Source organism: Echinops telfairi, unplaced genomic scaffold (genome assembly GCF_000313985.2).
Source record: "Echinops telfairi isolate 266 unplaced genomic scaffold, ASM31398v2 ScPeMD7_7421;HRSCAF=8459, whole genome shotgun sequence".
Classification (NCBI taxonomy): Eukaryota; Metazoa; Chordata; class Mammalia; order Afrosoricida; family Tenrecidae; genus Echinops; species Echinops telfairi.
Genome location: NW_022111321.1, coordinates 676,936 through 693,920, shown reverse-complemented (window position 1 = coordinate 693,920; position 16,985 = coordinate 676,936). Strand labels below are relative to the sequence as shown.

Genomic DNA, 16,985 nt, shown 5'->3' with positions numbered 1-16,985 from the left:
AAATGCGCTTTACACAATTGATGTGTGTATGGATTGGGATAACAGTTGTATGAGCCCCTAATAAAATGTTAAAAAGAAAAAAAAAAAAGGTTAAGAAAACTCAAATTCTAAGAAGACAAATTGTATACTACATTAAAATGATGGAAAATATTAACAGGTTACTTGCATAGTCATGTGTTCTGGCAAATATAGAACAAGAGGTTTTTGAATATTCAACTCAGAAATATGTCTCCATCCTATATGAAGCTTCTTTGGCAAGGAGGTGAAAAGTGGGAGGGGCTACCTTCCAGGAGCCTGTCATGGTATTGGCAGAGGGCTGAGCTATTAGGAAAGGCTGTTTTGTAATATATGTTCCTTCGTCGTGTCTGTCTTTCCTACCCTGAGATTATGGCTCACCCAATTAAGGTTATTACATAATTTTGCTAAGGAGGGCAGAAGCTGAAAGGAGTTTGTTAAAAAGAAATGGTTAAAGAAGCATACATTATTCAAACAAAAAGGGTTTACACTTTGGATATTTCATACTTCTTGCTGCTGCTTAATGAGAGTAGAAATTCTGGGGAGTTGTTTATCCAAAGAGGAAAAGAAGGAGAAGTATGCCAAATTTCAAAAGCATTCCATTCATTTTTTGAGTTTTGAAATCATGCATGCTATGTAAATATGTACAAAAGGCTTGATTTGTTGAGTTTCTGTCCTCCATTAACATCACTTCAGTGGGTTTCATATCAATTTCTGTTCTAAAATTCTGTCTCAGAAAGAGGCCCTGAGATTTTTAATAGCTGCATAAAATAGCAATAAGGAAGGAGAGACATTAATTTAGATAAAATATTACTTATGCAGGGGATTGTACTTTAAACAAATAATAAGGTCCATCTTCAGGTGCCTCCTTCCTGAGACTTCTATTTACATTGCACTATATAAAGAGAAAAGTAGGCGTCATGCCATTATTTGCCATTCATGCACCTTAACTGTCAAGGTGACAGAACCTCTTGTTTTGTAATCTCTACTCTGAAAAAGACTAAAAACAGCTTGCAATTCATAGACAGGACCGAAGTAAAACCAGCTCCAGTATTGCATTATCAATGACCTACAAATTAAGCTTTCCTCACCAGAAGAGAATCAGAAGCTATTCATCAAAATTTTGAAAATGTGCTTCCCTGTGCGTCTGAAAAGGTGAGGGCTGGGAAGGGCATAGACGACCAGATTCAGTAAGTCCAAGGCAACTACCTGCAAGGGGCATCTCTGTGTTTCCTATTAGGACGCCAGTACTCTGATGATCAAATTTGCTTTTTCATCTCTCATGCATATTTGGTTTTTCATCTTGAATTCTGCCAAGGGAGTTTGTATAGGAAAAGCACTGCAAAAATGCATGGCCCATGTTCGGTAGTGTGTTACCCAAACAAAACCAGGCCAAGTAGGAGCTAGGATCACAAAAGACAAGGCAGCATGCAGAATTAAGCCCCAAACACTGCCAGCCTTGCCTGTGAAGCGGATGGGAGCCCTAAGAAGCAGTACTATGCCCAGGTGATTTTCACGAAAGTTGTCTGAAACAAGTTTTAGAAAGCAAATGACAAGATCAAAAGGAGGAAGGTTAATCAGTACATGGAGCTGGAAGAAGAAATGAAAATGTAGGACGTTCAGTGTAATGCCAGAAATCTGTGAACAGAAGCACAAGCAGTCGCAGCAGCTTGCTATGAAGTCTTCGTATTTCAAAAGTAGAAAATTGTGTACTTATGAAAACACTCATCTTTATGTGTAATATTATGCCACAAAGTTCCTTTAACATTGATCAAGGAGACACTGGTTAATAGTGAGAATTCTAAAAGCTGAAAGATACATTCAAGTCTAAATCCTAGCTCAACTGATTACTAAGCTCTCTAACCTCATCAATATCATCTAATCCTCTGGACCTTGGTTTCCCCATGGAGAAAATGGGAATAATTGGAATAACTCCCTGATAGGGTGATTCATGACTTATGAGGATTTGAATGATTATTTGTGTAGTCTTTCCCAATACCTACTATCAAATACATACCAGTATAGTTGTTGCTACACAAATGTAAACTAGAAAGAGATTTTTAGATGACAGTTTTCTAATCACCCCTTACATTAGTGTTGAGTGAGGGTGACTTTCTCTGGTAAACTGGGCCCTGAAACAAATTATTGGCTCCTGTTCTGTCACTCTGCAAACTGCTGACCAACACACACACACACACACACACACACTCTCTGACATAATGTGATAGGTGGCCAACCTGGTACCCTCCAGCTGAGTTATGGAGCTTTTCTTCACCTTTCCTACTCCAAAAAACTGTCAGTAAGTCAATGCCGACTCATAAAACCCTGCACGACAGGGTAAACAGCCCCCTGGGAATTTCGAGACCGTCACTCTGGCACAGGAGTAGAAAGCCCAGTCTTTCTCCCATGGAGCTCCTGGTGATTGTGAATCCCTGACCTTGTTGTTCACAACCCCACAGATAATCACCACCTCACCAGGGTTCCTTTGCCTTTACTCAGAGCTTGGGATTTTAATTTTCCCTAAGTAGCAACTAAATCAACTATAAATTCAAAACCACAAATGTGAACCACAAAAAACGACAGTGATCTAATGAAATCCCTTTGGTCCATAAAAAATGCTCAGGTCATGGCACACTTTCTACATGGGAAGTTATAGGCACCCAAACCCTATTCTTACTTTCCTCTTTTTTCACTCATTTATGGGATGGCCAACTACGTAGGCCAATTTACCATCCATGTGACCGGGCTTCAAAAAAATTGTGGAAAATGGAATTGAAAGATAATGGAATTTTCTCATGAACTTTCTGAAACCCCCTCGTATATCATGTATGGATTAGAAGAGTACAATGACACTTTACCTAAAGTCTAACCCATTTAAACATCACTACTTTGTGACTTCTGGTGAAAGAACAACATCACTAAAAAAAACACCATTGCAAACAGTTTCAAGAAATTCAGATAATATACACAAAAGAAACATTTTTTATAGAAAATTTGCAACAGTGGGCAATAATTAAAATGGGTGACAAAACACATTTTAGCGCATGACTCTAGAGCCAAGGTTTCTCAAGAGGGCAATATACAGTTCTATTTATTACTTTCAACATATTTTAGTTGCTAGAAAACAAATTTCATTTTAATACTACAAGTCTTCAATAAAAGGCAATTTTCTTATTTCCAAGGATCTGTTGTGTTAGCTTTCGTTTAGTAACAGTTTTGGATTCAGCAAAACTGCAATGCCGTCATGTGCTTGGTGCAGGGTTACGCTACTGCAGCGACGTAAAAATAGCAAAGGCAAAACAAGTTTTTTAAAAACAACAACACAGCAGCCTGGAATAGCTTAAAAAACTAATGCTTACGGGTAAAACTTTCTGAAATAATGTGAAAAATACAATACCTAATTCTTTACTGTAAAATAATTCTTCCTTCATTACATACTATTGAAATTATTTTAGAGATCCATAACTCCTCCCTTTTAGAACTAAAGACTAATAAAGTTATACTGGGTCTCAGAAGGGTTCAAAATCCAAGCTGCCGTGACCTACTGTGTCTGTTTACTTAATCTATTTTTATAACACTGCAGTAGCCAAATCCCACTTACCAAATACCTGCTCCAACATTTTGCACCACATTGATTCAAGGGATAAAATTTATGAGAAGCAAGCTGCAAACTACGTTTGTTTCTAATAAATTAATCAATGTTATGCTATTAAAGCCAGGGCATATGAGAACCGCAGATATGCCATTTTAAATGTCTGAAACGTGGCCCAAAATGTTTGTTGGTTTTTTGTTGTTGGTTGTTTTTTTGTGTTTTGCTTTGTTTTTTTAATCAAACTCTGTTTCTGCCAGGATAAGAGAGGTGTCTACTTGTGTGAAGTCACACAAGTTCCTATTCTCAGAGTGCAAGACTGAAGACTATGTTATGTACCAGGCCTGCACAGCTTCCTTGACACACAAAGGGCTGGGCAAAATCTAACATCTCTCCAGAAACCTTTGACACAACATACTCTAAACTTAAGCAGTCAATAAAATAAGCCCTGGACTGTGAACATCTCTATACCACAGAACAATGCCCAATGGAACTTGCACTTGGTAAAAAATTCCATGCACCCAAGCAAAATAGACTTGAGACTACTGACAGAACGGGATATGCCAATTAAAAGCCGTTGCCATAGAAACGGGTATGAATATGTTCTATGAAAAATATGAACGGGCTATGCTTTCTCTTCAGTCATTTACATTTGAACATAAAATCTGAAAAATACAATTATCAGGAAGGGTGTAGCTTCTCAAGGGAGCACCAAACACATTCTCTTGTTCCGTGAAGGAGGAGAGGGGTGGGGTTTGCTTTTTTCAGCCAAAAATGAACACGTACTCTCTTTTCTTGGCTTTTCATAGATTATTTAACTAAAATATCACTTCAGTGTATGGCCTGGATTTTGTTTTGTTTTATTTTTTCCCTCCCCAAGAACTGAACTTTATTATTTTCCTCCTCAAAGTACACCACTAGATTTATCATTTCTGAAAGACTTCAAATACTGTGTGCTCTTTTGGGGGTGGGGAGGGGGACTTTAAAAATATCTTTTGAACTACTCTAGGGGAGAGCATTACAAAGGATCCTTTGACTTTCTAAACATTCTACATACCGCATGTTACAAAGTATTTTCAGTACATCATTAAATGTTCCTGCCTGTTGACTCAAGGAATTATTCCAGGTTAGACGCCAGTCAGATGACCATGACCAGCCACAGGATAGAAAATCGTGAACTACTCGATCATTTTTATTACTGTTCTACAAACACAGTCCATGACAAGAACACCAGATATAGTGCTCCTAGTCTTCGGGTGGTTACCCAGAACATAAATATTAATGTTTTGCAGAAATTATATTATGCAGTTCACAGACTATACTCATTTCAACATTACTCTACAAAGTAAGTCACACAATTAAAATTGAGGTTTTTGTATTTTGGGTTTTGTTTTTCAAAAGATCAATCTATTATGATGTGCTCTGTTTCATAATATTAAAAATTATGTCATCCATACAAGTTATTTACTTCCTCATCAGTTCAGATAAGAATTACCTATCGTGTAGAAAAAGTAACAAATGGAATCCTCTTAGATATTAATATGGTACACCATTGATTATCCAAAAAAAGTATGATTTCATACAAATGAAACTGACTGGAACATATTTTATGTCAAAGAGAAATAGTTGTTAGAAAAGAGGGGAATAAAAAAAAAACATGACTTTTTTTTAAAGTCCTAGACCACCAGAAATAAAATATTACAGAGTACACATTCTTTATATTTTTCTTTGATCCCTGGCCACATCCCCCCACCTTCAAACAGGGAACACCTTACAGATAAGCAGCAAGCACTGGAAAGATCTAACCTAACAATGACCTAACCACCACAGGAAGAACTGCGTTTTTTTCTTCCCTTAAAGTACGTATTTTTGAGAGTATCACATATGGCAACACAGATGCATAATAATAGAGCAGCACTAGCAAATCACATTGCAAAACTACATGTTGTTACCATATATAGTTGTTCCTTTCTGCAGTTTCTGCTAGAGGTTGAAGCTCTCTCACATAACATAAAAAAAACTTTTTTAATTAAAAAAATTTACCCATTCTGACAATTACACAAGGTTTGTTTGTTTTTGTTTTTTCAGGCTTAAACAGTGAATAATTTAAGTAAGCTCCACAAGAACAAGCCCATTAAAGAATCAAATCTGTAAAAATCACTTAAACAATTGGTCAACCGCTTACCACAGCCCCTCTAATGGCACCAAATCTGGAATCAGAAACTTCTGACAGGGTAGTTTTAGAGTTAGAGAGTGCCAAAACAATGCAAAAGAATGTCTGTTTTAGCAGGAAAAGACTGTCTTCTGCCGATTTAGTGCTCAACGATTTAAAATCAAAGGACGTAAAACAAACATCATATAAATCTGCACCTGCCAGAGAAGGTGGAAAACAGCCTGCTTCAGCACTCCTCTCTGTGGGTCTCCAACCAGCACCACTCAGGGCTGCTTACAAAGGATGTTACACACACAAGCTGTACCTATGTGTCTCTTTGTTTCTTTTTCCATGATATGGTTGTTTATTAAACACATACCTTAAGCTTAATGGCTTTTAAATGGGCAGTGAAGTGTATTTTTTTTAAAGTAAGTTTTAAAAAACCATTCGAATTTAATTGGGATTCCTTTTAAACTGTGCACCATTCATTTTCAATTATGTTTCTGTAACTCTAGTCAGGCCAGTGGCCAGGAGCAACACTCTCTGAGGTCAAAGGTTATCTTATATGTTAACAACATTTTTTCAATACCAATATCATGTATCAATGATATATGGATTAAAAGGGGGAGAATTGGTGATTTTACCTTTTTCCTCCCACTTCCCTCTCTATATAATTGTCACTGGACAGATCTATATTGCTCTAAGTTTAATACCTGGTTAGCTGCTGCTCCACTAAATGCTGGCTACAGTAAATGCTCACTGTTATTGAGTTGAGTCGACCCACAGTAAGTAACCTGTCGGGCTGGGCAGAGCAGCCCCAAGGTGTTCCAAATTTTATATAACAAGACTCTTACATCTTTCTCCCATGGAAGGGTTGGTGGATTTGAACTGCTAACCTTTTGCTGAGCAGCCAAATGCTTTAGCTATCAGGAGTCCAATATAGCTATACTCAATATCCACCGCAAGTAAAAGGATTTTATGTGACTAAAATGAAAGTGAACTCACCAACTATCGTAGTCACAATTTAAAGGTACTCTCCAGATTTGTCATTTTTGTTCGGTGTTACTTTTCTCATATGGCAGCAGCACACCTTTAAAGCTGTCAGAACCGTGAAGAGCATTCATCTCTAAGTCTCAGCATCAATACAAAGCAGGCCTGCCCCGAAAGACACCTCAAGAAAGCAGATCAAACATGTTCAACTGAGAATTAGCTCCACGGCTCCAGGGCAGCTATTCCACTGGGAAAACAAACCTTGGTTGAACATGTGACAATGGCTCTTTTAATATCGTAAAATCCCTACTCATGAAACCAACTGGATAACCAACGTTTTAGATTTTAATTATTTTCAGCAAACTGCCCATCTCTGTGTATCCCATAAGAAGACTCTTAAGGTCTGGCATATTATAGTGCAGACATGCTTTCAATGCTATGACTCTTCCAGAAAAATAGGCGCACCTTTAAATACCCTCCTTGCAAACCCACTGTGGACTCTTTCCCAGTTCTATGGACCCTATGAGAATCTTTGATTTAGGGTGAAATTTCAAAGGATATCTGTTAAGAGATACAGAAAACGGCTACCATTTCACAGACTAGGAAATTCATGTGAGCAGGCCAAAGCAAGGCAATTTATAGAAAACCTCTCTGCACGCAGTCAGTGAAGGGTGGAAGGCGATATGGGAGGAATTTTGGTGGAAACGTGTAAGGAAGCAAAACTTCTATACTAGCATCCAGTAAAGCCCGGTGGCCTTTCACCACTAGTGCAGAGGTAGACTGTACTTCTCCTAACGAGACTGGAAGGATGGTCCCATTCCTTGAGAGAAATGTTACTGGGCGGGAGGAACAGCTGGGTAAATATACATGACAAGGCAGTAGTCCAGACAAGGGAAGGTAAGAAAGCTGGAGAAAATACTAAGGACAACCCAAACAGGATGTGTAAGGCAAGAAAAGGAAAGTGGGCATAACTTCTGACTGGGGAAGTGATACAATAAGCAGAAATAAGGGGGAAATATAAACCTACCCAAGTCCTACCTATACCGTGCCACTGAGGACAAGAATCTTCAAATCAGAGATATATCGACACATGTTTTGCACTCTGCCTAATGGCCTGGGATACAATATCCCCCAGGCTTTCATGGACTTAAGAAAAAACTATAAATAGAAAGAGAATCTAGAAAAAAACACATGCTCATCAATTTTGAATTTTCAAAGTCTTATTTTCTCTTTTAGACTTCACGTTATTGGAAGCTGTAAAGGGCAGGAAACTCAAGTCTCATTATCTTTCTGTTTTCTCGTTCTACCACAATGTAGGATTGCTCTAGCCTTTGGCTCTTTTAAAAAGTTATTATATCGACTCAGTACTCAATCAGAGACTCGCAATGTATTCATGCTTTTATGTTTGACTTTCAGAAAGCAGTGTGTTTCCTTTTGTCCCAATAAACCACTGAGTGGCATTCAGCTTAACTACTGCGACAGACAAACACAGTAAGCAGGGACAGCTAGTTTCCATCTGGCTCTTTGTACTGCCAAGTGGGTTTAAAGGCAAACTATCTCATACTTACCTTTGCTTACTTGGTTAAATGTTACTACCTCTGCTTACTAGACAAATCTAAATATGCCTTCCTTGGGGGAAACTAAGGAGTATGCTATGAGTACTTAGTTACACTAAGGTTGTTTCCAAATCATTTGACAAAGACACCAAAACCCTACTATGTCCCTGCCACAAAAGGAATGATATCTCTGCACTGAACTGGTTCAGAACATCGAGAGTCGGGGTGGAGAGGGGGGTGATAAATCAAGCAATTATTTGACATCTGCACAGCTCAGTTCTTCAGATTCTTAGAGTGAGCGGATCATTTTGAAATTGAACTGGGCTAAGTAGCTCAAAGAATAACAATTTGTAGCCTTTTTTTTTTTAACCTAAGTTACAGCACTAAACTCAAATAATCTTTCAATCAGAGATAAAAAGAGTAGCTCCATAAAAACATAGGCAAAAGCTAATGTATACTCGGAAAAACCAATTTCCATGTTAAACTAAGGCCTATAATATTCACTGAAATCTGAATGTGGAAGAATAAAAATTATACTAAATTTTGCTTTTCCTGGTAAATGGTTTTCTAGTAAGTATAAAATGGATTTCCCTATTTTGCAATAGTACTTCAAAGAGTAGCCCCCTCAAAAAACTATGTTCATCTTTTTGTGTTGTTTCTAAATTTTAAATGTTCTAATTATAAATAGGATTTTTTTAAACAAAGTAGTGTGTGTAATATGTTTTTGTTTTTATTTTCTCTCATGTTAGAACACTTAATAACTCAGCTTTTTTTCTAGCTTCTGCCTAAAGTATAGACATAGTCCTAGCAAGGAGATCTAAAAATTTCTGTTACTTTCACATATGCCCACAATAACACTTCCCCAAATCCAGAAGTGCTTCTCATTCAATTCAGGCTTTGTTGCAAATAAAATATAATGTGGACAGAATTTACAGCTGCCTTTTGTGTAATTTAAAACTTGCTATAGTAAGAAAAAAAATTACAAAATCTAGTTTAAGGAAAGATTCAAATTTACCTAATATTAATTTACAGAAACAGAGCCTGTTTGATATGCTACCATGCCACCCCAGTTTTATTTACTGTGAACTTAAAATACTATAGCATAAGAACTTTCTATCAACTAAAATAAAAGGAAAACAAATATCAAATCACTTGAAATTAGGTTGTGGATATTTTGATTATTAAAAAAAGTCTGCTAGTGTAAGCCAAACAAAAACGTATCAATATTCAGTGAAGAAAAAAACAGTAACTCAATACTAAGAGAACAATGTAGCAGAATACACATATTTGAAATTCATAACCATAATAAATAATTTTAAATAGACCCGTTATAAGATTATATATATACGTTTTATATTAAAATACTTCTTGTGAAAATGTAACAACTCCCATATAAAGGACAACATAATTTTTAATTTATTAAATTCTAATTTATTAAAAGTCAGTTTTCTGGAAACAATTAGCCAATGTTTTAGAAGCAAAAATGATGAAGTAAAGTTATTCTTTCTCAGGACCTCTTTAGAAATGTATCCTAGGAATACATTCATAATCTAAAATGCTTCCATCTATTCTCTTGTTTTCTTGTGTATTCCCTTTCCCTGTCTGTCCAGTGTCTGTGGTTCAGAGACAATGGACTAGCGTTGAGTTTGGCAAGGAAAAGTGTGAGCAATTTGGATAATTAGGAGAATAACAAATTCTCAAATTACAGTAAGTCTTAGGCATTCAAGAACCCAGATGAATGCTCTACAAATGTTGGATTTGGTGGGAATTTTCTATTTTGATTTCTTATGACATGTCTTTTAGCCTTTGAATCTACAGGAAAAGTAAACATCCAACCATGGAGTACATTGGGAATAATGAATAGAGAAGAGATTCAATGAGCACAAGGTTGTCCAACTCCAAATGTACAACTGAGCCAACTTTAGAAATATCTTTTTTTAAATTAAATTCAATCATCTCAGTTTAGAGCAGTAGTCTTGTTGGTTCTAAGTGCTATTTTACTTTTCGAAACTATACCTATGTAGACGTTCACGTGCCTTATAAGCCTGTTGTTAATACCGTACATCCAAAGGAAACTGGTATCATTAATTCTATTAAGGGAACTCTGAAGAAAGAGGGTTAACTCATCTTTAGTGTATCTCCATATGAATCACTGACCCAAAATAAAGGAATAAATCTGAAAAAAGAAAAACAAACTACAGTCGTAGTTATTATCAAATGTCATATAGAAAATCTGTGTTCCAATAAATTTAATAAAGATAATTCTGAACAATTTGGAAAGATCCCAGGGAAAAATAAACTGCCAGGCCTTGCCAAAAAATATAAATTTCAATCAAAATGATAGTTTAAAAGAAAATCTGGAAGTTTTTTTCATATTTAAATTCCAAGAAAATCAGTTTCTATTGCAGACGAAAATGTTATAATTGGCCGATATTAATGATTACATCTAGTAGAATGATACATTTGGATAAAACACATTCAGAGTTATTAGAGAACTGAATGTATAGCAATTCCTGCTTCTCAATTTAATGAAGCTCTCAACAGAACCACCCAAGATTCACTATTATGAATGGAAGTGGTACCTTACTTAACAATGTTTTATATATAAATGACATTGTTTCAAATTTATTCATTGTTCTTTAAATTTTATTCATTTGGTTTTTGAGTACATAAAATTATGCACCGATTCAAAAATTTCTACATGTACAATTTTATTACAAAATTTCATTCTTCATGTTGTGCAACTGTTCTTACTTTCTCTGAACGGATCCTCCCTCGTTAGCATGAACTCACAACCGCAGAAGTTTCCTATGCAATGTCCTGAGTTGCTGGTCCGATTGGACCCCACATCGCTAGCTCATAAAAGAACGTAATACTCAAGACAGACTATTGGTTAGTCTTAAATAAACTACTGGTCAGTTTTAAGAAGACTTCATAGGACATTTCTGGTTTAAAATTTAAAGATATCACAGGGCAAGTGTTTCAGTCACTTATTCATTCTTCAGGGCGCAAGAAAGTGCAGAGTTCAAGAAAATTTGAAATTCTATTCAACATTTTCCCTCTTTTGATCAGGATTGTTCTGTGGAATCTTTAAGCAAAATACCCAGTAACAACAGGCAGGCACCATCCCGTTTTTCTGGGCTCATGGCAAAGGAGGCAACTGTTCATGGAGACAATTGGCCGTGTGTTCCAAATTATCCTCCTGCTCCTGGTTTTTAGGTAGCATTTCATTGTATGAACATTTTGTACGTATTTTGTATGTACATTTTGCTTATCCATTCATCTGTTGATATCCATTTAGGTATTTTTTAGCTTTGGGTTACTATGAAGAGTGCTACAATGAACATTTTGTAAAATGCTATTTTATAGCTATATATATGAGGTAGCAATAAATTATTAAACATCTAAATAAATTCAGAGATCAAACATCAAAAATGTACAGTTAATCCTCCATATCTATAGGTTCCACATTAATACATATTTAACCAAGTAGATAAAAATATTAAAAAACAAAACTAGTGGTCAAAGCAGGCCTTCAAAAGCTACACAGGAGTTTACTGAACTATTTACCAAGCACTGGTACTGTATTAGGTACCATAAGTAATCTCGAGACGATTTAAAGTCTACCAGAGGATGTACATAGGTTATATCCAAATACTGCAGTCTTTTGTAAGAGATTTGAGCTTGTAAGATTTTGGCATCTTCAAGGGGATCCTGGAATCAATCCCTCAAGGATTCTGAGGGACAATTATTTGCACTGATATTATAACTATTTTCTAGTAATAAAATCTGAGTTTTACCTATCCTAAAACAAAAAAAAAATTAATAAATGTTACACTACTCCATCTTATTTAGGTAGCTAAAACATAATGGAACTATCTGTAATATTATATTCTAGCCTTCTGCCTGTCATTTAACAGCTTGAGTTTCACTGAACACTAGATCCACTGTTGTGATAATTCTGGTTCTAGAAGATATTTAGAATCAATAAAGACTCACAGCTTCGGAAACCCTGACACAGGGCATCTATGAATCAGAAACCACCTGAGGGCCATGTGTTGGCTTTTGGTTTTAATAGAAGAAAATTTCACTCAATGTTTAAGACCCTAAATGAGTAACTGCAAAAGATTCTGAGTCATAAATGTGACTTCCAAACATATTGATGTGTGTTGTAGTTTATATTTCAACCCTACAAATAATTTGTCACCGGTAAAATAAAGACAAGTTATTACATATACAGTTTGGGCCAGGCATTGTTGTAATGCTTTACATGTATTTATTCACTCATTTAAGGTCTTACAATCTCTCTTGGGACACACAATTAACATCTCAAAAATAACAAGATGGTGAGGTTAAGCAATTTTCCAACATTCTGAGAAGTACAGGTATGGGGTTTGAATCCCTGGAATGGGGCTCTAAAATCACTTTTATGACCCCTGGTTGTATGGACTGCCTTGTTAAACCATCTACAAGTTCCAGGAGGAATGGATGAGCAGCCGGTAGTATCCAATCAGCTCAGACTCATAGGCCCAAGTGGGGAAAGCATTACATCTAAGGATAATTCTATTAGAGAAAGTAAATTATCTTATCAACAATGAATGAACAGTTGCTTCTGAAGAAATCCTCATGAACAGCTTTTTGCCTCTAAAGAAAACCCACTGACAGGGAGGATCCCCACCATCCTCACTGCTGTGCCTTCACTACCATGATTCTGAGTGCTGCTTTAAAGGACCCGGACGTTGGCATGTGACTCACCCCCCACAACCTCCACTTGAGAACACATTCTGAATTTTGGGGAAGAAAGCAGGAAAGGAGGAAGTGAGGAAGAGAAGCAAAACCAGGAGAAACCTAACCAAGAGAGGATGGGAACCAAGGTAGAGTGCGGCAGAGGTCCCTGGGTGTGAGACAGAGCCGCCTCTCGGGTCAGCTGCTAGGAGCAGGACTGGATATAAACAGCACGATGCTTCTGCACTCTTTACAGCCAGCACTTATTCCTAAAACACATCATTGACCAACAGTGTTATTTTAGATTCCTTGCACACTGACTTTCCTCTCAGCTATTCAAATATACGATAGTCTACATTACAATCTGACAGTTGGAAAATTTCCAACAACTATTAGTCAGCAAGTCTTACCCACCATAAACCTTTTGCTCTCCTTCTGAAACAGTTTCATATTGCAGATCTGAACCATAAGTAATAGAATTTCCAAGTAATCTCTCATTTAGAAGCTCATAACTGTATGGGGAAATGGTATCATTGCATCAGGGGGAAAAAATTAAATAATAGAGACTAAAAACATTAAAGAGTAGCTTAACATATCCATTTAAGACCAAATGGTGGAATATTTTACCTAGACATTTGAGTAAAACACTTGTTACTATATCAAATAATGGTTAAGAGGGGGGGAAATACTTTTTTTAAAGATTTAAATAATTTTAACACCGTTTTTGGAATTTAAAAAAATTATTTTTAAAACAAAATTTGACATATACCAGGCTATTATTGATGGCTTTTTTTTTGCTATGTCTGATAGCTGGAAAAGTGGCCTGACAGTTTGAATTTTGAGCAGAGTTCTCTCATGATATAAAAATGTATCTAAAAATTATCCAGGAAAGGACTCCATCTAACCTGGAATTTTCTAAAGCCTAACGGGAAATAAATGTGGCTAACCTTTTATCTAAAGTACGTCTTGTCCTTGTTCCAATATGGAATAGTATTAATTAGTTGAAAATAGTCCCTTTGGATCTTAGGGAAAACATATGGAAATTTGAAAATTAGGTCTTTATTAATATAATTATTACTTTTATACATTTATAACCCAGGATATAGTGAATATTTATATTCACAATTAATATCAATCAGTGATGTTTATCTCAACAAACTGATAATCTCCAGATTGCAGCTCACTTGTCATTTCAATGGAAATTATTTTCAGTTCTCTAAAATTCCCTGTGAGAATAGCTCTCTAAACAGGTTACCAAAAGAAGCCATTTAGCCTCAATGATTTCCTTTTAAGCAAACTCATCTTTAATCGTGGCACAGTGTTAACTATTCTCAAAAGGAATTCATAACAATTTCTTATAAAATACAAGCTTTATATTATATGCTACCGTCTTTGTAATTTAAAATATAAGCATAATATCCAAGTTCCAGAAAACAGCATAATGAAAGCAACTCTCTGTACAAGTGAAAAACAACGCTCCCTGAACAAATCCTCTTTGACCTATGAAAACCAGGTGGTTCTGTGGGCACTGGGCAGGAAATGACAGACAGGGACATTTATATTATACCTGCTTTGTTAACAGTTCAAACATCCCTGGTGCCTCGACTACGTTTCTGAGTTTTAGCATGTTCTTGCTTGGTAAACTTCATCTACTTTTTCCCACAAGTAACACATCAATTTCACTTTCCTGACAATCATATCCGTCCTTCTGCAGTCAGCTTCCTTTAACTCGCAAATTACCACCCCAGGGTTGGTGGTCATGGCATACATATAAAGGCCAGGGAAGGCCTGTGTGACAGTTTGATGGGTTGAAGCTACTACAGTGTTGCTACTTAATGATTTATAGTAGAGCTGGGGAATGCCTACTTGTGGTGCTTCTGGGAGACGCTGGTGGCTGACACTGACTACAGGCACTGGTACAGATGTTTTCCAGTCAAAGAACCCTCACAGCGTTTTGTTTTTGCCGGGTCATTGCACATGTCCACGATCCCCCATAGTAATCCATCCTCTACAACCACCCACCCATCCCCCAAATCCTATCCTTCATCAAACTTCCAAAAATTGGATACAGTGCAAGTAACAACAAATTATTATTCATTAGAAATTTAAATACATTTAAAATTTTACAGGTAACTATAAATTACTAGATCATCTTCATTTATAACTGTATTTAAGTTCAAATATTTACATAAATATTGAATATTTATAAACAATAAAAGATACAGGAGGAGTCTTTGCAATAAGAAGTTATATGGATTTAGGATTTTCTGAAAATTACTACTCATTCAAAGTCACTGCTAACTCACTGTGGCCCTACAGGGAGGGTAGAGTAGAGCTACTCTGGATCTCTGAGGACAGAAACTTTACAGGGGCGGAAAGGCTCACCTTTCTCCAGCAGAGCAGTTGGCTAAAAGTATTAGGATTAAAAAATACTGAAAATTGTTAACACTAAATTATAGGTGTATTATACTATTCTCTCCATTTATGTTTTTGCTAAAGAATCTTCTATTCAAAATCACAGTTAAAAAAATATGAACATCCAGTTTTATCTGAAATCACAACTTTCTCTAAGTCGGATCAACTAAATTAAAGAAATCAAGTATAAACTATGTTTAATATATTAACTCTTTAAAATGAAACCTTTATTTTAAGTAAATATACAAGTCCTATATCCCTAATTTTTTTTTTTTGCAGACTTTTGGAAAGTATCATTTTATTTAAGCTTTGTTACAGATCACTATCAAGTCCTAACATCCTTCAGAATATTATTTCACTGTTAATTTAGGGCAAGTAAGTGAGATGATAGCTAGAGAAAATCTATCTTAATAAATCACCATCCCAAAGAACTGGCATTTCCTCATTTTATGAGGAAAAGTAAAACAAGGAAGGATGTCCGCGACATTCAAAAGGTGGCTCACTTTCTTAATTGGCTGTGATATTTGTTTCTTCATTACATTTACGTATTTAAATTTCAGTCTCGGACCTGTTACAATCTATCACTCCAAAGTAACACAGTGCTACACTTTCAAAATATAACAATAAACTGAAAGATTCCTTCATCAATCTTCCAACAGGGACCACTTAAAAGTAAGTGAAGCATTATAGGCTAACTCAGTTAAAATTTCCAGCGTATCCACATTCAAATGGAAATGTTATCTGCTGGCTCCGTGGGCAGGCTGAGGACCTCAGCCTCTGCAGCCTCAAGATGACTCACACAGCAAACTAGGACGAAAAATGGATCGTACTGGAACAAAACTGAGAGCTGTAAAAATCAACTGGGAAAAACTATGCATGATGAAAGATGCATGCTTTCTCTAAAAACAATGACTTCTAACCAGAAACCTATAGATTTTTACGATCAAAATAAGATACTTCTGATGGTAATTAAACTGAAGGTTAGAAAGCTGTTTCTCGGTATTCAAATAGCAACAAACCCTCTGGCTATGATTCCAAGCCTAGTAAACAGCTTTTTAGCTCCACTATGTTCCTTGAGACGCTTTGTTTGTTTTGCACTTAATAAATTCAACTGAATCTAACAGTTGAAATACAATTTAGAAACAGTTTCAACTGCCCTCCTCTTACAGACTAAGAAGTGAAGGCTCGTGGATGTCACTGTCTTGCCTTCTCCTAGGTTGTAGCAAAGTTAGCCCTCTTTCACATGTTGTCCTGTAAGGACAGATTGACTTGTTTACGTTTTGAAGGATTTCTATCTTTTCACCACAAAATATCTATCACACATACACACACTATCATCCCTTGTTGAGTTAGCCGAGTGTCGGTGAAGAGAGAAAAGTCCCTGGGACTTCTGAGGTAAGCACTGAGCAACGGAATTGCAGATTAAAATAATGTAGATCTGTTGATACCAACACCAGGACTATCAGCTGCGCTGGAGACACAAAGTAAAATTAAGCAAGAGATTCTCAAATTTATTTTTAGCAGTTATATTTTTTGAAGAAAC

General features: G+C 36.2%; 1 protein-coding gene across 8 annotated transcripts in view; it reads right to left on the bottom strand.

Moving 5' to 3' along the window:
- MBNL1 (muscleblind like splicing regulator 1) overlaps window positions 1-16,985 on the bottom strand; it is a 152,544-nt gene that overhangs the window by 66,427 nt on the left and 69,132 nt on the right. The gene's annotated exons all lie outside the window — the stretch shown is intronic.